Here is a 24,869-nt window from a genome sequence, read left to right on the forward strand (position 1 = left end):
AAAGAGAAAAATCACCCAGTATGTCCACTACACCCTTTTTCAGCTGGTAAACTGTGGCAGCTAACAGTAAGTGGATTTCAAACTTTGTTTAACCTTACAAGCCCTTCCTCAAACAACCTCTTCTATGGGACACCCACACATTCCCCGGAGAGCCTCACAGCTGCCCAGGGTACATCCAGGGACCCCTCCATCTTCTCAAACTATCTCCAAACTGCAAGATTATGAAGATTGATCATCAGAAAAATCATATTCAAATACAAGCATTACAAAGAAAACTGAAAGTGTGATGTGAAACATTATAAAGAAGGTGGTTTTCACTATCTACCACTAATCTTTGAAACCCCAGATGTTACAGTAAAATTAGTAACAGCTAGCTTGCAGAATACTTACTATATGCTAGACTTTCAAATATTTCACATCAGTTATCTCATGAAGGCCTCACAGTAATTCTCGGTACCAGGTACCCTTATTTCCACACTGCAGATCAGTGATTTTCAACCTTTTCCATCTTATGGCACACAAACTAATTACTAAAATTCTGTGGCAACACCAAAAAATATATTTTTTCCCTACATGACAAAAATATAGATAAATTTTTGATTCATCCACACCAGACAGCTATTGTTGTATTAGCTGTTGTCATTTTTTTTATCTGACAGTTTAAGGCAGTGGTAGTCAACCTGGTCCCTACTGCCCACTAGTGGGCGTTCCAGCTTTCATGGTGAGCGGTAGCAGAGCAACCAAAGTATAAATAAAAAGATAGATTTAAGTATAGCAAGTTGTTTTATAAAGATTTATTCTGCCAAACTTTGTGAAAATCCGACATAAAATACTTGGTAAACAATTATTATTATATGCTTTAACTTGCTGTAACTCTGCTTTATAAATTTTATAAGGTAAAGTTACTTCCCTACTTTATAAATCACCATTACTGTGGAACCGGTGGGCGGTTAGAAAATTTTACTACTAACAGAGATACAAAAGTGGGTGGTAGGTATAAAAAAGTTGACTACCCTGTTCTAAGGAAAAAGAGGTCAGTATCCCTGACTAATTACTCAGGTATTGCATGTTTTTAAAATTCTTGCGGCACACCAGTTGAAAATCGCTGTTGTAGATAAACACAATGATACTTTCAAAGATTAAGGAACCTGCTCATGGTTACCAAGCCAGTGAGTGGAGGAGCCTTATACTGAACCCAGGCAGTCTCAATCTGGAGTTTCCACACCCACGCAACCACTATGCTAGACTGAATCATACTGCACAATGAACAAAACAGTTCAACAGGTGTTTACTCCACAAAACTAACAGCAGTAAACCTTACTCCAGAAAGTTTGATGCCTTTCATTATCACTCAACCACTAAAATTTCAAGAAAAAGAGAGAGAGAGAGAGAGAGGAGTAGAGAGAGAGAGGAAGAAGAAAGAAAAGAAATTTTTCAAACATAGCAGCAACACCTCAAACAGTGTTTCATTTCAAAGTCAAGTCTGAGGATCCTGGGATTCTCCGTGACTTTCAAGGAGTCCTCCCCTCCCAGCATTGTCGTCTGTGTATAGTGGTGCTTTCTTCATGTACTTCAACCAGCACAACACATGCAACAGACTGAACGCAAACACAGAGAGAATTTAGCTATGACATTTAAAGACATTTACAAAAATATGAAACAATGTCATTAAATATTTTATTTTAAAAAATAATTATTTTTCATAAAATGTTGTTTGTTAGCAGCTTATTATTATTTTAAATAAACTAATAAATATTTAATTTTTTTCTATTTTAATTTATAAAGCAATAGATATTGATATATAAAACACAATAATAAAAGCACTTTTAGAATCTGCTATATACTGTTCACAAAAACTAGGTGATATTTCAAAATAAATATGAAGCAATAAAAATCCCCTAAGTTTTGCTAGCAGTGTTATTTTACAGTATAATAGGGTTCTAAGAAAAATGTTTAAGAACTCCCATCTTAAGATATACTAATTAACTCTTTATTTTTACAAGGGACAGAAAGCCCACAGTTCTAACCTAAAAGCTTCCGTGTAACTTCCTAAAAGATAAAAGTCACTGGAAACTTTTTTTAAACCAAATTCTTGGTGATAAAGCACATTACTGACCTTCAAAACTGACAAAATGAGATGACCTCATAAATTTAAAATTAAATTTACATATATATTTAGTCAAGAGAATACATTTCTCAAGTGTAATCAAAAGAATAAATTTCTGTGGCTGGCTAATCATATTTAAAATGAATTAGGATTAATTATGACACTAAAAAGTTTTGTCTGTCATAGATACTTTCTATGTAACACCTAATTACTTCAAAACTGTAATCTCCGACTTTAGTAGGTAAGTCTTTAACATATAAACAATTCAGGCCAATGGGTGAATATCTACAAACAAAATTTAAAGCATGTTTCAAAAGCAGCTACATAAATCACTGTTGACTTCCATACTAATAAAAAAGACTAGTAACCCAAGTGTGAGGACAGTTGTTTGTTTTAAATATATTATGGCAAGAAAAATTATAAGTCTAATTAAGTTCTCAAATCATATAAAATGTTACCTTAGGTTGCTTCTGTTACTAAGATATGCTTATAGGTATTCTAAATTTAAGTTTGAATATTTATATTTACAATAAATCCAGTTACAATTACATCATCATTGTCAAAAACAACTATTAGAGACTAAGGTTATCACTGCATGATGTAAAGCATTTGTGAATATGTTTTATGCAATAGACGTGCTTCCTTCCAGACAAAAAGATCAGAAAAACTACAAAACTTATAAAGATAAAATGTATAAACATGATGCTTTCAATAGGTAAAAGAAGAGACTGAGATACAATACACACAAAGGGAAAAAGAAATCAAAGAAACACATTGACCAATGGAATGCCTAAGGAAGATATATGTTATAAAATCAAAAAGAAATATAAGTAAATTAATCATAAATGCACATTGATAGCAATTATTTAGGACAGTAATTTAGAATGGCTCTAAATTACTGTCTGTATCCTCTTCAGAAGAAGAAAGAAATGGGGGATTTCTTCTCCCATTACCTTCCTATCTGAAAACAGACCTTTTAGCCAGCCAAACAAATTGGTCAGACTCCTCTTACAAAGATAAGGAAGCAGCAATGGTTTGAATCATCAGCTCCTCGTTTCAGATAAAGAAAACAATGTCCACTGAGCAAGAAAAGCTTGTAAGTCACAGACGGAACAAAAATCAGGCCACTATCTCCTAATATAAATTGGTCCCTCAGCCCCTGCTGTCGTCTGCAAAACGCCAGCTTTTAAAATGTTACTTGCATTGTTTGCTAATGAAAAGATCTCCAAATTCTCACTAGTTCTTCAAGGAACATCAGATTTCTCCCCCGTCACTTTGGCTGAATTAACCGAATCATGGTGACTCTCCCGTATTAAATGGACACTTTGGAAAGTCACATACTGGGGTCAAATGTGCCTCAGGGAGGCACAGCCAGCAGGGCCGTGCTGTTAGGATGGCCGGTGGAATGGCAGTGGTGTATACATTTCATAAAATTAATAACTAAACTTAATAATTTCTCCACATAAAAGACAGATAATTTTATGTATTTTTTCTGACAAAGGACTAACATGAAATTTCCTGTCCACAGATGAATCAGTGCATTCCTCATTAAAGAACTCTGAAATATATAAAACACCCTCACCCCCAAATGTGGCCATATAGAAGATACAGATAAATGCTCTCAAATCAGGGAAGGATTTGTGTCTAAACAAAGGTATCAGAGTATGGTAAGTGTCTGTTTTAGGCCATCTTCTGACATCTGGAAGTGTTCATAATGTCACTAAATTCTTTAGACAAAAAAGTTAATGCTTTTAAATAATAATATTATCTGGGAATAGCTTTTTTTTAAAATAAAAGAAGTGCATAAAATAGAGACTGGAGAAGATTTATGAGTCTTTATACATAAAGCATATAGCTAAAAAGTTTATGATGTAAAAGAATTGATACTTAGCCTGACCTGAAGTGGTGCAGTGGATAAAGCGTCAACCCGGAATACTGAGGTTGGTGGTTTAAAACCCTGGTCTTGCCCGGTCAAGGCACATATGAGAAGTAACTATTATGAGTTGATGCTCCTCCTCCCCATCCCTCTGCTCTCTGAAATCAATAAATAAAATCTTTAAAAAAATATATGATTTTAAAAAAAGAATTGATATTTATAAGTAGTCCCTTAATGTTGTAAAGCAAGCTATAAATACACCTTTAAGTAGGTTTCTAATTTTATGTCCCAAAAATGCATAATCACAGAAAAAAATTTTGTTGAATAAACTATGTTGTGACATTATCTTTTTGTTGAATACAGATGTTTATTTTATGCCCACAGATACTGGGAAGCCATAAAAATGCAAAGTTTTCTCTCACAGTTTGCCTACTTTTTTCTAAAAGATTCAAGACTATAAAGTAATGCTTTTAGCAGAAGTTTATGAACTAATTGTATCCCTACAACCAAGGAAGAGCTCATTTTACTACAGTCAAAGAAACCACTCTCTGTGGAACAGGAACAGATCTCTGCACCACGAAGAGAAGAAACAACAGTAACTGGTAGTGAGGTGACTGACCAAACTCCCAAACAAGGCATGAGACACCTTTCCTAACAGAACTCTGGGCCACAGGTACCCGCAGGCAAAGCCGGGCGGGACACTCACCCAACAGAAGCTAGGGTCCAGGACCTGCGCGCTTGGCCCTGGAGTGACCCTTTCCCGTAAAGGTCCTACTGATGGCCCCAAATGCCATCTCCTTTGAGTGGTTAGTAAAGTTCGTCCCCATTTATGTAAACAGAACATTCCTCGATTTCTAATACAATACAGAACAGAGTGTTCTGATTTCAAGTTCACCCAGCAATAATCACTGGGAAGGCCAAAGGAGCAAGCACAAACACCCTGCTGCCATGACCGATGGAGCTTCATCCAGATAACTCCTGTGCACCAGGCCGAAGACGCGTGGCAAACGTGCCCTTCCTGGAAGTGAGCAGCCTGCAGCTGAGAAGAGCCTTCCCACCAAGTCAAGGCTGCAGGATCAGGGAGGGGTCATGGCGCTGCTTCCTCCAGGGCTCTCATCCTGTCCCGCGGAGGAAGTTTCCTCCTGGGCTCCTTCCAATTAAACAAACATGCTGAGCCTTCTCTAGAAAGCGGGGGCAGGAAGACAGGTGGCTGCTGGTCTCTCGTCCCAGCCCTTCACCAGGTGGCTATAGCAGCTTGTGTATGTTCACCGCCTCCAAAGCCACCAAGCCAAGGGCAGAATATTCTCAGAGCACTTTGAGAGCGAGGCTGTTGCCAGACGGCCGCTGCATTCCCTGACTTCCCCTCGTCACTAGGATGGCACATCATAACCATAGCTCTACTCACAACACAGGGCAACAGCATTACCTCACTCAGTCCTCTGCCCAGCCTGAAGGGGAGACAACAGTATCCTATTCCCATTTTATAAAGAAATGTGGACTCCACGGGTTATACTGTTAGTCACACAGCTAACAAGTAGTGACACTGGAATTCAAAACCAAGTTCTGATTGAAATGCCAAAGAAAGATTTTGTCGAAGAAACTTCTACTTGAATTGCCCAAGGCTGCTCCGTCAGTGGAATGTCCCTGCCGCTCCCAGGAGAGTCACAGGAGGGGAGCAAACACAGGGCCTGAGGAGCCCAGGCACCTCCACCAGAGGCCCCGTGGAGTCGCCCCTCGGCCTTCTAAGCTCTCCTCAGTCTCCCACACCCACTGATCATCTCTGCTTTATGGCGCTGTCATGAGTAGGATTGAAGCCACCTCTGGTCCTTATTTTTACCTGATGTCAACAGCATAAAAATGTGTGGGATACAAAAATGGGAGAGAAAATCCAACCCACGTCTGTGGAAGCCACAGCCCACATGCACCCGTCCCAGGCATCTCTCCAAAGGAAAACGCAAAAGCAAAATACCTTGACTATCCACTGGACAAACTACTTTGTTAAACAGGAGGTGTAAAAGAAAAACAACAGCTAGACCAGCGGTTCTCAACCTGTGGGTCGTGACCCCGGCGGGGTCGCCTAAAGCCATCGGAAAATACATAATGCATATCAGGTGTTTACATTCCGAATCATAACTGTAGCAAAATCACAGTTATAAAGTAGCCACCAAAATTATTTTTCGGTTTGGGGTCACCGCAACATGAGGAACTGTATTGCGGGGTCACGGCATTAGAAAGGTTGAGAACCACTGAGCTAGACAGTGGCTTATTGTGTGATGACCATCCGCCAAGGACCCTTTCAAGCAGTTTACTCATGTGACTTAAGAACAATCCTGAGGTATAGATATTATCCCCATTTTCAGATGAGAAAACTGAGGCATAAAGTGTTTAAGTAACTTCGCAAATTCACACAAAAGTAGTATGCCACATGATTCCTGACTTTCAGAGCTTACAACCCGATTAAGAAAACCGGATTAATTCATTTAGAACAACTGGCAAACAAAACTATCTAATTAAAAGTTCAATATATAATATAGGGAAGCCCTACCACAGTCCGAAGAAGAGAAGGAATGAGTTTCTAACTCCATAGAAATGCTTCAGGAGGAGCAGGGCTATAATTTCGCAAGGGCAGTTGTTGTCAACAGGGACAATTCTGTCCTCCAAGGGACTGATGGTTGGGACTGGGGCAGAGTTGCATCTTGTGGGTAGAGGCCAAGGATTCTGGCTGAACATCTTAAAAAAAATGACCTGTCACAACAAAGATTTATCTGGCCCCATAACGTGAATGCACTGAGGTGAAGACACCCCAATTAGAGGAATGAAGAGCATGCAGGTAGGGTCATTACAGACAATGGCGTAGCGTCAGTGGTGGCTCAGACACCGCGGGCCAGAGCTCAGACACTTGGGAGTGATTTCTTTCGGGGAAAAGGAGGAAACACTGCTGCCTAGCAAGGTTTCCCAGAGGCTCTGAATGCTAAGCAGAGGAAGTAGAGCTGCATTTGGCTGGAAATGAGGCTACGTGATAAATTTGTGACGGCACTCGCAGGATGACACCAAGAGTCAGGGAGTCCCAGAGTCTGGACACAGCATCTATTACAATGGTCAGTGTATGGAACAAAAAGTACCCGGTGGAGAGGAGAGAAAGGTAGCACAGTGCAATATAAAGAAAGGATGAGCCTGTTTCACTACTGAACACAGGGCTGAAGGAAAGACTAAGGCCAGGTCTGCACTCTGTCAATTTGCTGCTTGTGCACCCCATGGCTGTGCCCAGGACAGCGCTCAGAAGAGAACGTGCATACAATTCTGACGCGTGAATCACCAATGTGGTGGATTCACATCTTACAGGAAGGTTAAGTTCTAACGTCCTCATGTAAGGGAAAAACCAGAGTCAAATGTGACTTAGAAAAGGACAAACTGCCTCTACAGGAGCTCAACAAAGCCGGTCTCCCTCGCAGGGGAGGGAGCACTGCTGGTTCCTGAGCTGGGGGCCAGAGCAGAGGGCTGGCCTGTTTGGGGGCTGCTGCAGGAAGGGCAGGCGGGGTCTCCAGCAGTGTGGTGGGCCTGGAGGTTTGCAGGAGAGGGAGCACCACTGCTTCCTGAACTGGGGGCCAGAGCAGAGAGCTGGCCTGTTTGGGGGCTGCTGCAGGAAGAGCAGGTGGGGTCTCCAGCAGTGTGGCGGGCCTGCAGGCCCGCAGGAACGGAGGCAGGAGAGCAGCAGACACCCAGCTCCCGTCTGAGGTTCCAGTGGGGGAGTGCGGGAGGACAGGCAGAACTGCGCCCACTTCAGGCCAAAGAGATGAAGGCACCTAAGTGAAATCTACCTGTCATACAAAGGGTCTGAGCACTGGAGAGAAGAGTGGGGCTGCTTGAGACAGGGAGCTGGGTGGTGGCTTCGGACAGAGCCTCTCCTACAGGCCTACCACTGACTCTCTGCACTTGTGTCCTAGTTAAAACGCTGCCCCCCAACAAAACATACTCTAATGACGTGACTGTGGAGCAGCTGTCTGTCATTAACATTTCCTCAGCACGATCCTCACCAGTCCTCACCAGTCAGCCGTGGGCGGAGCACTCTCTGTGCACCCGGCACGGAGGACGAGCAAGACCAGCCACACGGAGGAGTGTGCTGTGCGTGCTGTCCGGCTGGTTTATCAGCTGTCGCCAGGGGCCGGCAACGTTTTCTTTATAAGGACAGACAGCAAATATTTAGGCTTTGCGGGCCATACAGTCTTTGCTGTTAGAGTGGGAAAGGAGCCACAGACATCATGTTCATGACGGGCATGCCGTGTTCCAACACAAGCATCTGCCAAACAGGCAGTGGGCTGGACTTGACCAGCAGGCCATAGTCTGTCAGCCCCTGACTCACAACGGAGCTGCTCGCTGACTTAACAGAATATAAATGATCAGAACTAGCGGAAGCTCAGAGTAGAGTTCTGAAAATGTACGTGGCAAGTACACTGTGACGTGGAAAGAACAGCACAACACCGGCCGCCTTGTGCGTTAGACTCTGCAAAGGGCCTCCCGGGGTGTGAGGACGCTGGGAGCCCAGAGCAGCTTAGCCTCAGACCCAAAAGATGCAAGCAAGACACACTGTACCATCCTCCAGAAAGCTATCTCTGCCTGGAAAATAATCATCAGAAACTTCCCCCAAACCCCAAATCCAATAGATTGTATCTTCCAAAACCGGTTCAACCCACCGGTGTAGGTCACTGATTTGATAAGGCAGAGCCGCTGGTGCTCGGTAAGAGCACTTAGAGCACGTTCCTAAGTCAGCTATAAATTCATACCTCACTGGCCCTGGCCGGTTTGCTCAGTGGTAGAGCGTCAGCCTGGCGTGCAGGAGTCCTGGGTTCGATTCCCGGCCAGGGCACACAGAAGAAGCGCCCATCTGCTTCTCCACCCCTCCCCCTCTCCTTCCTCTCTGTCTCTCTCTTCCCCTCCCGCAGCTGAGGCTCCACTGGAGCAAAAATTGGCCCGGGCGCTGAGGATGGCTCTATGGCCTCTGCCTCAGGTGCTAGAATGGCTCTGGTCGCAACAGAGCAATGCCCCATAGGAGCAGAGCATCGCCCCCTGGTGGGCATGCCAGGTGGATCCCTGTCGGCGCATGTGGGAGTCTGTCTGACTGTCTCCCTGTTTACAAATTCAGAAAAATACAAAAAAAAAAAAAAATCATACGTCACCTCACTGAGATTAAGGAACTAGATGCCAACCTACCATTAAGCAGAAAGTCTAACCATTTGATCCCCAAACCTTGTGTTCCTCTTCAGAACACTATAAGGAAATACCTTTTTTTAAAATGCCTCACTCAGTTTCTCAAGAAAGTTACCAATAACACCATAAATAAGCCTTTCCAAATCCCCGGAGTCTCTGCCCTATAGCGTTTCTTCACCTTCTACTTTGTTGCAGTAAACATAAGCCTAAAACCACAAAGACAATAAACGTATTTTATAACAGAATTGTTGGGAGGAACAGTCCTCCTGGACCTTCTGCTGTGTTAAGACTGCAAGGCCTGACTCCCCTTTCACCTGGACCATCTCTTAGGCTTGTTTACTCAGCTGGTAACCTTGCCAGACGAATTAACCTCTCTTCCCCTCTCGCCCCCTCCTTCCCCCTCTCCTGCCACCCCTGCAGTAAGGTTTACTTACTGCTTGCTCTAGAAGTGGTGGATGCCTCTCAGTGTGTAACTCAGCTGTGATGTAGACACACTGTGCGCACAGCTTCCATCTGCTCTGTATCAGGTTGCCCCCGTGGGGCTTGAGAAGCAAGGGAAACTGACATAAATATGCTGATGCTCATGCTACTCTCTGTGCCCCAAAATTATGAGCCCCTTTCTCTCTGACCCAGGAGTCTCATGCCTCCTGCCAGCATCCACAAAACCGTAACAGGTGAACTTATTAGTTTGTAAGCAGGGTAAAATCAAATCTCAGAACAGTAATTCTCTTTAATATTAAATAAAATTTTTCAATTATTTTCTTTTCCTTTTTTAATAGGTTTTAAAAATTTTTATTTATTTTATTTATTCATTTTTAGAGAGGAGAGAGACAGAGAGGGAGAGAGAGGAGAGACAGAGAGAGAGAGAAGGGGGGAGGAGCTGGAAGCATCAACTCCCTATGTGCCTTGACCAGGCAAGCCCAGGGTTTCGAACTGGCGACCTCAGCATTTCCAGGTCGATGCTTTATCCACTGCGCCACCACAGGTCAGGCCTCTTTTCCTTTTTTAAAATATTCATTCCCTAGCAAGCTTTCTTATACTGAGGGTGATCAAAGCTCCTCGTTTGCACAGGACAGTTCAGGCTATATCTGCTGACCTACTATTTCTCATCCAGGAAGGTCTGCCTTTCACCCTTCAAAGTGTTTTGACTTATAGATTAAATTATATGATCACCCATTTATAACCCAATAGAGATATACAGAATATTTTCTTAACAGAATATAAATATTTGCAGATGTATAAATTGTTTCTATTTCTTGAATGCAGTCATTTTTCTTTAAAAAAAAGTGGAACATGATCTGACTTAAATTCCTTCACTTAAAACACCTCTAACCATAGGGAATGTAGTTAATAATATTGTAATAACTAAGTATACTGTCAAATGGATACAAGACTTATCGGGGTGATCACTTCATAAGTTATATGATGTCTAATCACTATGTTATATACCTGGAACTAATATATTGTATGTCAAAGGTAATTGAAAAAAATTTATTTAGCCCTAGCTGGTTGGCTCAGCAATAGAGTGTCGACCCAGCCTGTGGAAATCTTGGGTTCGATTCCCAGTCAGCGCACACAGGAGAAACGACCATCTGCTTCTTCTCCCCTCTAACTCCCCCCACTCTCTTCTCCTCCTGCAGCCAAGGCTCAAATGGTTTGAGCAAGTTGGCCCCAGATGCTGAGGATAGCTCCATGGCTTTGCCTCAGGCAGTTAGCTCCTGTTAAGAGTAGCAGCCCCAGATGGGCAGAGTATTGCCTAGTAGGGGGCTTGCTGGGTGGATCCCAGTCAGGGCGCATGTGGGAGTCTGTCTCTCTGCCTCCCCGTCTCTCATTTAATTTTTTTAAAAAAAGATAAATTTTTTTTTAATTTTAATGAAAATATAAATGCTAAAAAATTACCTTTTACCTTCAAAATTTAATTCTCTATAATTATATTTGGCAGGTAATAGAGAATTTTAATTTCAAAATCCTCCTGACACAAAGATAACATTATACTGAGCAAAATAAGTAAATCAGAAAAAAACTAAGAACTATATGATTCCATACATAGGGGGGACATAAAAATGAGACTCAGAGACATGGACAAGAGTGTGGGGGTTACGGGGTGGGGGGGAGGAGAGGGAGGGGGTTGGGGGAGGGGCGGGGCACAAAGAAAACCAGTTAGAAGGTGACAGAAGACAATAGGACTTTGGTGATGGAAATGCAGCATAATCAAATGTCAAAATAACCTAGAAATGTTTTCTCTGAACATATGTACCCTGATTTATCAATGTCACCCCATTAAAATTAATTAAAAAAATATCCTCCTGACACAAAATGACAATGAATGTTTGTTAAGTGCTTTTATTGTTACAAAACACATCAAACATGCCCTATTTTTCATTGTATGAAATCATCTAAAACTGGGAATGATGTAAAAATTCTATACAGTTGACACTTGAAAAACACAGGTTTGAACTGTGTGAGTCCATTTACACGTGGGTTTTTTTCATAACTATATAGTTCGCAGTCTGTATGCCCAGGATTCGCAACCATGAATTCAACCAAACAAAAGCAGAAACAGGACTTTTGATTCACGATTGGGAATCCATGGATGCAGATCAATCAATGTAGGCATTGGTCTATGCCACTCTAAGCAAGGGACTTGAGCATCCACTGATTTTGGTATCTGCAGGGGGTCCTGGAACCAATTCTCTGTGGATACGAACGAACAAGTATAGTTACGTTTTTGAGGAAGTCAAAAGTTATACCTGGATTTTTGGCGGAACAGGGGTTGGTGCCTCTAACCCCCATGTTGTTCAAGGATCAACTGCACATTAGATAGTATTTTATGTTGATATATTAACATGGGTTTCTGCACCCACAATATTCTGAGGGAAAGAGTTCCTCCCCAAAAAAATAACGAAGTGCACCACACACACATGAGTGCGTAGATTTGGGCAGCTATCCAGTTTCCACACCCTTGTCTGCACACATCCATGCTGGAAACTGGACAGCTTGTTTCACACGCAGCAAAGAAGTGACCCGGACAGAGTAATCCTTTATCAAACCTTCCCAAAGGCAGCCAAATGTTCCAGCTTTATACTCCTCTCTGCGTGTTTTCATGTTTTCCAGCAGGCTTAATGGAATAAGGTCCCTTCCACTCGCCACTTAGACAGAAACACAAGCAGGGACTCTATTCAGTGTCCCTGATATTAGTGCCCATCTTGTTTCTGCGCTTCAGGGTTAGCCGCCAAGCACAGCTCCCCATCAGAACCCCACTCCTGTCTCACCTGCACGTTACCTGCAACACATGGAGATCTGACAAAAAAAATAGAAATCCTCTACCCACAAGTATGGTGATCTCAGCCATAAACAAGGGAGCCAAGTCAGTGTGAGCAAAGCCAGCACTCAGTTAAGCAGAGCAGGCGCTGCGTAACATACGCTGTCCATTGAGTCACAGGATAATCCCAGAGACAGTAAGGGGTTACAGTGCGGGTCTTGTTTATAAACTGGCTCAGAGCTACCCAAGTGTCAAGGGAATTAATAACAAGAAATATATCTCTACCATTTCTAAAGACTAGAATGTTTTTAAATAAAATAAACTTGGAAGTAATAGATTAAGAGTATTTAAAAAAAAACTATTTGTTTTTATCTAGGGAGCAGATTAAAGCTAAAGTACAGTGTGTCTGTAAAGTCACGGTGCACTTTTGACCAGTCACAGGAAAGCAACCAAAGACCATAGAAATGTGAAATCTGCACCAAATAAAAGGAAAACCCTCCCAGTTTCTGTAGGATGATGTGGCAGCATGTGTGCATGCACAGATGATGACGTAACACCGTGTATACAGCGGAGCAACCTACGGCCATGCCAGTCGAGATGTGGACGGTACAGAGGAAAGTTCAGTGTGTTCTGTGGCTCGCTAAATTCGAATCCGTGACCAAAGTGCAACGTGAATATCGGCGCATTTATGACGAAGCGCCACCACATAGGAATAACATTACTCGGTGGGATAAGCAGTTGAAGGAAACTGGCAGTTCAGAGGAGAAACCCCGTTCTGGTAGGCCATCAGTCAGTGACGAGTCCATAGAGGCTATACAGGATAGCTACCTAAGGAGCCCTAAAAAATCTGTGCGTGAACCCACATCGAACTGCACTGAATAGGTATGAAACTGGGAGAGTTTTCCTTTTATTTGGTGCAGATTTCACATTTCTATCGTCTTTTATTGCTTTCCTGTGACCGGTCAAAAGTGCACCATGACTTTATGGACACACTGTATTGTTTCCTTTAAAGGCCAGTTCTACAAAATTTGTAGCAGAAACAAAACTGGGTTTTTTTTGATGATTTTTAAAAAAATTGTTCTAATCTTTTCTTTTCCACATGTGTCAGTTGTCTTCTAAAGAGTGACAATAGAATAAAAGCCCTGTCTGGTCACCCACACTCAGCCCGTGGACACACACACACTCCGCTGTCTGCACTCTACTTTCACACGCACGCCCCCTGCATCATCTTCCCTAATAGCAGCTCGGGAACCAGAGCTTCTGAGTTCAAATCCAGCTCTGCCACCTAAGAGCTGCGTGGCTTAGGCACATTACTCACCGTCTGTGTCCAACTTCCTTGTGTGTAAAATACTAATAACGACCACACCTGCCACACAGTGCTGTCAGGAGGATTAAGTGGCTTAATATTGGTAAAGTGCTTAGCCTTAGACCAACGCCTGGAACATAGTCCTTTTAGGAAGACTCATGAAGAGAGCTACAAAATTAAACCCCTCAAGGTTCCCCTTTTACACAAAGGGCAGGGTTGAAGCTTACTTCATTTGCAAAAGCCACATTTTTTGGTAAGGTAATGCCTAACACGGTGTCACCAAATACGGGCGGGGCAGATGGATACAAAAAAAAAAACAAAACTGAAGAAAGAAAACAATCACCTCTTCCATTACATTTAAAATTCCAAACAGCTTATTAAACTCAAATGGCCGCGTGGTAACTTGGGGAGTGAGTGAGATCCTCACTATAAGGGGTACTTCCTCTCCACAGACGGTTCTGGTCCCAGCGGAAGCTCCGATCCACTCATCAGCATGCCTCTACCACACCCCTCCCCTCCCAGAACAAGAGTGAAGAGTTCCCTACTCAGACCATCACCCACACTGCCCACTGCGCCTGCCCTCAACTCCACTTCTTCTAGTGCCAGCACTTACTGTAAATACTGAAACACAAAGCCAACCGAAACTTCTAAAAGAGCATAAAATCTATGGAAAAATATTCAGAAGCAGGCTTTCAATTAATTTCATATTTAAATGAAATTCATTTCAGACTCAATTCAATAAAGCTTTCATATTCTGAAGGCACTCTCAGTAATATGAAACAATGTTGCTTTCCAAAAAAATTATGTGTTTGGGAAATCTGGGCTGCTACTGTATCATAACTCAAATTGGACCTGATGAATTAATTTAGATGCCTGTGTAGGACACTCACTACTGACTCATGGCACTGTGCACTGACAGCCCCTGGATTGCTGCAGCAACCCCTCTCACCACTGTAACTCTAGCCTCTCTGTCTGTATGTAGCCCTAAAATGCCCTTAAGAACTCATCTCTGGGCCCTGGCCGGTTGGCTCAGCGGTAGAGCGTCGGCCTGGCGTGCGGGGGACCCGGGTTCGATTCCCGGCCAGGGCACACAGGAGAAGCGCCCATTTGCTTCTCCACCCCCCCTCCTTCCTCTCTGTCTCTCTCTTCCCCTCCCGCAGCCAAGGCTCCACTGGAGCAAAGATGGCCCGGGCGCTGGGGATGGCTCCTTGGCCTCTGCCCCAGGTGCTAGAGTGGCTCTGGTCGCGGCAGAGCGACGCCCCGGAGGGGCAGAGCATCGCCCCCTGGTGGGCAGAGCGTCGCCCCCTGGTGGGCGTGCCGGGTGGATCCTGGTCGGGCGCATGCGGGAGTCTGTCTGACTGTCTCTCCCCGTTTCCAGCTTCAGAAAAATACAAAAAAAAAACAACAAAACTCATCTCTGCCCTGCTATCCACCCCTAAATGGCTCCCACTGTCCTAACGTCAAGTCCAGACTCGTTTGCTCACTCTCTATCCAGCTCACCAACTCTAATTCTCACCAGACCCTGCTGTACACTTACCTTGCTCTCCTCTCACCTCCTACCGGGAGCATCCTTCTCACCTCCATTTGCCCATAGGGGTTTAGCTTAAATGTCATATCCTACGGCGCCTCCCAGGTGAGGGGCACTTGCTACAGGCTTCCTTTGACAGCCTTTTCCTTAACTTGACACTTACCACATCGCAGCATCATTTTTTTAATTTATCTGTCTTTCTTAACAGACCATACGCTCCAAGAGGGCTTCTTTACCTGGTCTCTCTGGCATCTGGACTAAGCCTGGCATGGTGGCGGTATGCAGAAATACTAGTTTAATGGAGGAGATGATGATGGCTAAAGCACAACAGCTGAGATGAAGAAATAGAGAAAAACGCAACTAGAATATGGTAGAATCAAGCAGGACCTGGTGACAGAAAAGAAAGAATATGGGCAATAACAAAGAAAAGGAGGGTCTGCAAGGTCAAGTTGCCACCTCGGTAACAAAGTCAACAGTGCCAGTCACCAAAAAATACACAGAGGTGCAAACTGAGGGGGTGAGGTACCGAGTTTCGTTTTAGACATGTTGAATTTGCGGTACCTCAAGGCATCAGTCTGAGAGATCTTGGCTAAAATCATGTTATTGATCCATAGTGCTCAAGCTGTGAACAGCTCTTCAATGCCTTCCATAAACGCCAAGCTCCTCTGCGTCCTACAGAGCCTGTAAGATCTAGCCCTCTCCAGCTCTCCAACCTCATCTCCTCCCATCATTTTCCCCACTGTCCACCTCCCGCTGGCCACAGGGACCTCACTGCCCCTGAGAAGAGACAAGCCAGGTGCCCCTCCGCATCCCACACTCCCTGTGCCCTCCACCTGGAATACTCTGCCTGCATCCTCACAGGCTTTCCTTCTTTCCATCACACTTGTCCCGTTTCAGATATCACCTCCTCGGGGAGGCCCTCCCTGTCAATCATAACAGTCATCCAAAGTAGTCCTCTCCGCTTCTGTCTTGTTCTCGTTTCATCACTAAACTTGATATACTTTGTTTTCTGCTTGTTTTGCATATTTACTGATCTGTCTACACTGTGAACTCCACAGAGTCAGGTCCCTCCACCTTGTTCTTCACCAGCGCAGCCCCCAGTACTTAGGACAGCGTCTGGCCCCTGCTCAGAGTTCAACATGTTCGCTGAATGAAGACGTGAATAGATGAATAAAGACAGCAGGACAGGCTTCGCCCTCCTCCTGCCTTAGCGTTGGAATTGTTGTGAAAACACAGACGCGATACAAAGTGTCCACTATATAAGGAAACTAGAAATGCTGACTAGCTATTTCACAAATTCTAGGAAGAATTCTATTGACCAAAGGTAAGAGGGGTAGGGGATTTCTATTGCCTCCTCAAACCTTCTGCCTCCAGGGTCACAAACCTGAGTGGGCACGAGGAGGACTGTGTTGACGTTATTTTCTTTACGTGTTTATTTAGCTAAGTATTCACTCATTCTCTTATTGAACAAGTGATATATTCACCTGGTTCAAAACTGAAACAATCCCTGTCCACTCCATACTGCCTACACATACTCTTTACTGGGAAGTTTTCTAAATTTTTTGCTTTGAGAAGTCTCTTATTCAACCTGTACACATATTTCATATACTGGCTACTCTAACTATGGAATAAAAAAACCTTCAAGCTAGATTTTAGGATGAGGTATATTTTTAAACATATTACCAAACTGCCTCCATACAAGTGTGTGCTATTTTATCCTTAGGAAGTATCTGAAGTAAAAATTCTCAGACCTTACTCCAAATCTATCAGATCAGAAACTCTAAAAGTAGAGGCAGAAGAACACCTCCCCTTGTCACTGTGACGATCAGTCATATTTGGGAACTGCTGTCCTCCCACAGAGAGTGGTCTCCACCAATCAGAGGGAAGAACCCACTGTTGCCCTACTGTGCAGGTCATGTTAACTAGGGTGGCTGGAGCCCTTTGCCCGTGACCTCATCACAACTTCTCTTCTTAAATATATAATCATATTTAAGGTGATCACATGTATACAAATATATATACATGCATTTATGTATCCATACACATGCAGATGCATATCCCTGCATACATATGGAATTGGAATCTCTCTGAAAAGAAATATACAAAATGGTTACACGGTTGTCTTCAGGGAGTGCAAGTGGGTAGCCAGGGTGAAGGGAGATACTTCCCCTTTGAATTGTGTACGCTATTATTACCTATTGAAAAATCAATACAGTTATAAAAGTCTCTCTTTCTGCACTGAATCTGGGACGCCATGCCCAACAATGCATTTTTTAAAAGATTTTATTTATTGATTTTAGAGAGAGAGAAAGGCAGGGTGGAAGGTGGAGGAAACATCAACTCGCGGTTTTCCTTCTCGTATGTACCTGGACCAGGCCAACTGGGGGTTTCAAACCAGGGACCTCAGCGTTCCAGGTCAATACCTTATCCACTGCGCCACCACAGTTCAGGCTGCGATCATTTTAAAATATGCCCACAAAACACTCCTTACATCAAGAGGTGGGATCTAATTCCGCACCCGTTGAATGCTGGCCGGACTTAATGACTCACTTCTACCAAAAAGAACTTAGCAGATGTGATGCTCCGAGCCTGCTCAGCCAGGCCCGTAAGGGACGGCTTCCATCCTGCTCCCTCTTCTCCTTTGATGGCCGGTTTCTGGGGAAAGCCAGCCAGCACACTGTGAGGACACTCCGCAGCAGTCCCTGTACCCGCGGACGGACGGACGGGGCCAAGAGGGGTGCCATGCTGGGAAGAGAAGGAACTAGCAGAGACATCCCCAGAAGGCAGGGAGGGGGACAGGGGAGGGCTCTGCCAGCCTCAGCCCTGGGGAGACCGGGAGGCAGCTCTTCTGGGTGGAACAGGAGGGTATAAGAGACACAGACACAGAGAGTTCGGTGTAGGAGGGAGGGAAGCTGGTAAGTTCAAAGCAAAAGATCTCACTTTTTCCATGGAGTTAAAATATGATAAAAGCTGGAAAGAAAAGGTAAAGATTTCCAGCAGTCACTACAATATAGGAACTAAAGATGACTAGGTTCCCCTTCAGGAACACCATCTTCAACAAAGTAATATAATTCATCTCTTTAAAAATCACTGTCACACCTTCATTCAGAGCAACAGTAGTTTAATCACTTTAGAGATATCCAAGCAAATATTTCAGAGCTTTAAAATGATTAGTTCACAGTTCTTCCAAATGTTAAGATGTAATTCTTAGTTATTATATAAATCCCTTGTCCTTTAGAAGGCAAGAGTGATTGCCCAACATCCCTTTCAAAAAACTCTTTCCCATTCCGAAATCACTCGCCAAAAAGCCAGATGAATTCAATTCCCACATGGCCCATTAGCCAGGCCTTTAATTTCTAATATTATCTTTAGGAAATTACCAAAATCTTGTCTTCCTTACATCAATTAGAATTTAAACCTGTCTCTAACTTTGAGTCACTGCCATGAGTAAAAGGCTCAAGTATCACTCATAATTCATCTCCACGATCACTTCCTAAGACCTGGCATGCCAAGTCTCAGAACAAGCACTGAGGGAACCGAAGGATTTCCTAAAGGATCTTGCAATCTAGGGGGAGAGATAAGTCCTGTATATAAATCACTGAAACACAAGACAAATGGTAATGAAGAGAACTGCAAATGGCACATTAGGCACACAGAGAAGAAAGTATATACTTAACCGCAACTTGGGAATTGAAGGTCTCATTGAAAAAATTGCATTTGAGTTTAACTTAAAGAATGGGAAAGATCTGACCAAGCAGATAAAAGCAAAAGGCATTTGAGAAACTGTGAACATTGTGAACAAAGGTCTAACAAGGAGGGGAGCATAATGCCTTAGATTAGACGGCAGGTAATCAATGTACAGGATACCATAACTAACCAGAAACAGTGTGTCTGACTAGAGTCAAGTACCAGGGGACAGGAACAAAGGAGCAAGATTCATTCCTTTATTCAACATGTGTTTTACTGAGCGCTTCAATGTGCTAGGCACTGTTCAAGGCACTATATATGTAACAGTAGACAAAATATAGCCCGTCTTCATGGAGCGCACATTCTAATCAGGGAGTAAACCAGAAGCAGATAAATATATATGTTAGTCAGTGATGTGTGTGTGTGTGTGTGTATGTGTGTATGTGGGTGTGGGTGTGTGTGTGTCAGACACCACTCTGATAAAGTAAAATTTGAACTCAAATCTGAAGAAATGAGGGAAAGAAAAACTGACATGTCAATGTGAGCAGTGTCCCCTGCAAAGAAAATCAGAAAATTTCTGTGACTATCACTTATTAATCTGCTCAAAGAATAGCAAGAAAGCCAATGTGGTATAGCAGGGTAAGCAAGGGAGAGAAGGCAGAAGATAGGAGCAGGGAGGGAGTGAAGAATCACATCATGAAAGACCCGGTAGATCGTAGAAAGGACTTGTGTTTTCTTATGACTAGAATATGAATGGGATTAAATAGTCTGAACAGAGAAAAGACCTTAGGGATCCTATGGAGGTAAAGGTATAAACAAGGAGGCCAATTAAGAATCTGCAGCCATGGTCCAGGTGAGAAGATGGTGGCTTGGGTACAGGTAGCAGCATAAGTGGTCATAAGAAAGCGCCAGGGTCAGGATATATTTCAAAGACAGAGCCACCGGGATCTGGTGACAGACTAGATTATGGAGAAAGAGGAAAGACTACAAAGTTTGGGTCTGAGCGTACTCAAGAGAAAACAGGCTGTAGATCATCTATCGAGTTAGAGCCGTGGGAGCCACGATGAGACAGTGAGACACTAGATGCTCGCCTAAGAGAGCTCAGGCATAGTATGGCATCTCTCTTGCTTCCACTCCCTTGTTGATGAAATAGAGCAAACTAGGAAACTCATATGAGTACTCAAGCCACAATATAATTTTATAAAATTCCCCAGAAAGCAATTTTACTAACAGAGTCAGGGAGTAATTTTTTTTTTTTTTTTTTTACCAGTTATGTTGATTAAAATGGGTATATGATGGAGTGGAAGAGAAAACACTGCCTGAGTGTCTTCACAAAAGTTTTAGTTTATGGGAGAACAAGTATGCTTCTTCTCAGCTTTTGACACACTTTGATAAGAGTTCAAGAAGTTCTGGCTTCAATTGTATCTCTGAGACCTTCTGCTTTAATAGCCTGTGTTTTAAACACATTTTACTGGTTTTCAACCTTTCAAGTCTTCTAGTAGGCAAAACACAGATGTGGCTGTGAGAATAAAATATAATCTCAACATCTTTCACAATCTCCAAGTGCAACTGACAGAAGGTCGAGTGCAGAACTGGGGGACGATGAAGAAAAAGGAGGGGTCCAAGGGTCCTGGTCTTGGAAATTGGGAAGCCGATAGACACTGTCAAAAGTTGATGGGAAAAGAAAAGAGAAGGAGAAGAGACAGTATACTAGTATAATTCCCATCCTTCCCACCTGAATGTCAACAGATAGTATATGAAAATTGATAAAACCAAATAGGGAGGTGTAGAGACATTATCTGCAGTTATGGAGGCACAGAATAGCAAAGCAAATAGCCAGAAAGTAAACAAGAGATGTTCAAATGCACTAGATTCCAGGTAATGTACTTTGAAATATATAATTAAATATCCTTTTATACTATCAGACTGGTAGGAAATTTACAAGAGCTCTGACTGCAGACAGGAGGAAGAAAGGTACCTTCTTACTTGGGACAGGATATAGATATAGATTTGTGACATCAAGATGACAGAGTAGAAAACCCCAGCCCCCAGCCCCCCACAAACAACAATTAGCTTTCCAGGTATTATACTTATAGCTCTGGGAGATCTCGGAAGTCCACTGAAGGAGCTTCATCAACACAGTGTAGCAACACCTGAAAATAACTGCACAAAAGGTCAGGAAAACGTTTCACTTTGCCTGCATCATCCCACCTCTCAGGCCAGCACTGCTCAGCACCAGGAGGGTGCTCCCAGCACAACCGCGTTCCCCTCCAGGGGAAAAGACGAGAGGAGCGACCAGCCTCCGCAGCCTTTCAGGGCAAAGGACCTGTTCCGGTTCCACCCCGCCGAGACTCGCATAACTGAGACAGCCAGGAAAAGAAAACGGGAGGGGCCGTCAGTATCAACCGCGTGGTTGGAAACAACTGTGGTTCTCTGTGTCCTGCTCTGCCAAGGGAGATCCCGGCAGCCTTAACTGCCAAGGACCTCAACAGCCCTTGCCAACACTGTGGACCTCTGCGGCTTCCTCTTATTTCCGGACTGAGGCTGAGGACTTATTTCCGGACCTAGCAGACGGCTCTGCGGAGGACCCAGCAGCTTCTGCCATTGAGCAAACCCATGGCCAGCAGAGCCACCACCGACCCCTACAGTTTTTGTTGCTAAGGGCTTCACAGGTTTTTGTGGTCAAAGACACTAGCTGCTTGGAGTACTTTCTGCTACTCCACTCTTTAGCCACAGCAGCCCTACCTCCCTGTGCATGCCTGCATCCCACCCCTGAAGGCAGAGGCCTGCACACTGACGGTCCAGGCCTCACAGATATTCGTGCACCCACATCCGGACCAACTACTGTCACCGGCTTTCACTACCATGCACGTACGTACAGCTGAGCCCTGCAGCCGTGCATCTCTTCACCCCGGGCCGGACACCTGTCACTGGCCTCACTGCCCTGCATGTGCTCATGCCTAATGCACACAGCTAGAGACAGAGAGCAAAGTTGCTCACAGCAGCTCACAAACCCAGATCTGGGCCCAACTCCTGTACTGGCCTGCACCACCACACATGCCTGCATCCAGCACCTGCGCCTCAATACCTGCACCTGCTGGCCCCAACTACTGTCACTGGCCACGACTGTAGATGCCCAGGACAACCTTTAGCCACATTAATACACACCAATCAGCCCAGGCTCCTGTAGCAACTCAATTTCCCAGAGCTTTCCCTGACTCCTGTCACTGGCTAACCTCACCATAAATGCCTTCATCTAGACCGTGCAGGATGCCACTGGCCCCAACTCTTTTAATTGAGCTCTACGACCATGCACACACCTGCAGCTAACCTGGGAGAACATCCCAGGATTCCACAGCTTCTTGTGCACCCACAATTGACCCCAGCCTTGCCACTACTCATGTTTCTAAGTCAGCCCTGCCGCCACACAGGCACCTGCAGGCAGACACCACAGTAAATTATGTGTACATCATTTGCTCCAGCCACTACTACTACCTGTACCTGTCCCTCATCACTGGTTCTTAGATGGAGGTACCATCTAAAAACTTCAACATCCCTTGCAGCCAACATAGACTCAACACAGCTCTCATAACCAAAGATTACACAGTTGTCAAAGTCATGAACACCAGTTAGCTGAACATGAAACACTGTGCTCCTCCCCGCCAAACCTGGAGCCACCACATGCCCCTACACATGGTATCTTGCACCACAAACCTGGGGCCATCATACACTGTAGCATGTTTCAATCCACAGGTAAAAATCTTTCCTTACCAAAGTTAGTCAATAAAGTATTGAAGGGGTGAGTGATTCTTCAAATACACAGACCCTACTGAAAGCCACAGGAAATCAGAAGAATCTAGAAAACATGATACCAACAAAGAAACACTGCAAAATTACAATGATTGAACTAACAGATGCAGAACTTAAAAAGAAGCCTTAATTGAGATAAAAGTCACTTAAGATGAAAAGTAAAAGTCACTTAAGATGAAAAGAAAAAAGAATTCAAAGCAAAGAAGAAAGCCCATGGAATTTATAGGACATCATCAAGAAAACAATATTTGCATTATGGGACTTCCAGATGCAGACCAAAGAGAAAGGAGCAGAAAAGCTTATTTAAAACAATAATGACTGATAACTTCCAAAATCTGAAAAATGATACGGATTCCAGACACATGAAGCTCAAAGGTTCCCAATTAGATTCAAGCCAAAGAATACTTGACCGAGATGTATTACAATGTAACTGTCAAAATCAAAGACAAAGAAAAATCTTGAAAGCATTGAGAGAAAAGAATCTCATCACATACAAAGGAACCTACATAACGCTATCAATAGATATCACAGCAGAAACCTTGCAGGCCAGGAGAGAGTGGATGGCATGTTATTTATATAAGTGATGTTATAAGTAATGGGGGACGGGGGAGAATAGTTACCCAGCAAACTTATCCTTCACAATTGAAGGTGAGATAGAGTTTTCCAGTTGTCATCTTCTACTAAAACTACCTTACAAAAAAGTGCTAAGGGGAATTATTCAAGCTGGGAAAGAAAAAAAAAGTTTACTAAATACTATCATAAAATCCTGTAAAAACAAAAAACTCATTGATAAAGGAAAATATATAGTCAAATTCAGAACACATTAATATTATACAGGTGGTGTATAAACCACTTTTAAGTCCAGTACAATGGTTAAAATACATGGTAATAAAAATAATTATAGCTATAATAATTTGTTAATGGATACACAATATAAAAAGATAAAGATTGTGACATCAAAAGCATAAAATATGATGGAGGGGGGGATAAACATTAAACTTTTATATATGAACAAAGTTAATTTTTTGTCAGCTTAAAATAGACAGTTATATAAAGTATAGGGTGTTTTCTATAAACCTCATGGTAACCATAAAGCAAGAACCTATAACTAGTACACAATAAATAGAAATAAATCAAAGCACATTCCTACAGAAAAATCATCAAATTACAAAGAAAAATTGCAAGAGAAGAGAAAAGGAACAAAGGATCTATAAAATACCCAGAATATAATTAACAGAATGGTAATAGTATGTACATCCCTATCAATAATTATTTCAAATGAAATGGACTAAATTCTCCAATCAAAAGATAAAAGGGAATGAATGGCAAAAAATAAAATAAAAAGACCCAATTACCTGCTGCCTACAAGAGACTCACTTCAGTACTAAGGACACACAGGCTAAGAGTGAAATGATGGAAAATTATATCCCATGCCAACTGGAAACCAAAAGAGAGCAGAGATAGCTATACTTGACAAAATATACTTTAAGCCAAAAACTGTAATAAAAACAAAGTAGGTCATCATATAATGATAGAGTGGTCAAATCCTGATGAGAAAATAATGATAATAAACATATACATATACCCAACATAAGAGCATCTAAATATATAAAGCAATTAACAGATCTGAAGGAAAAAATAGACAAGAACGCAATAATAGTAATGCAATAATAGTAGGGGAACTCAAGACTTCACTTTCAACAACAGAGAATCCAGACAGAATATAAATAAGGAAATATCAGAGCTGAACTATACTTTATGTCAACTGGACCTAACAAACATTTAGAGAATATACCATATAACAGCAACATAATACACATTGTTCTTAAGAGCTCACAGAACATTTGACAGAATAAATCATATGTTAGGCAACAAAACAGACATAACAAACTTAAGGATGAAAGCATACCAAATATCTTTTCCAAGCCCTGGCCAGTTTGCTCAGTGGTAGAGCATTGGCCCAGCGTGTGGAAGTCCTGGGTTCAATTCCCGGCCAGGGCACACAGGAGAAGCGCCCATCTGCTTTTCTACCCTTCCACCCTCCCCTCCTTTCTCTATCTCTGTCTTTCCCTCCCTGAAGCCAAGGCT

At 43.0% G+C, this 24,869-nt stretch overlaps 1 pseudogene; it reads right to left on the reverse strand.

The window, feature by feature from the left end:
- Positions 1-7,400: 7,400 nt before the first annotated feature.
- LOC136315602 (calponin-3-like) overlaps positions 7,401-24,869 on the reverse strand; it is a 44,329-nt pseudogene continuing 26,860 nt past the window's right edge.

Source organism: Saccopteryx bilineata, chromosome 11 (genome assembly GCF_036850765.1).
Source record: "Saccopteryx bilineata isolate mSacBil1 chromosome 11, mSacBil1_pri_phased_curated, whole genome shotgun sequence".
NCBI lineage: Eukaryota > Metazoa > Chordata > Mammalia > Chiroptera > Emballonuridae > Saccopteryx > Saccopteryx bilineata.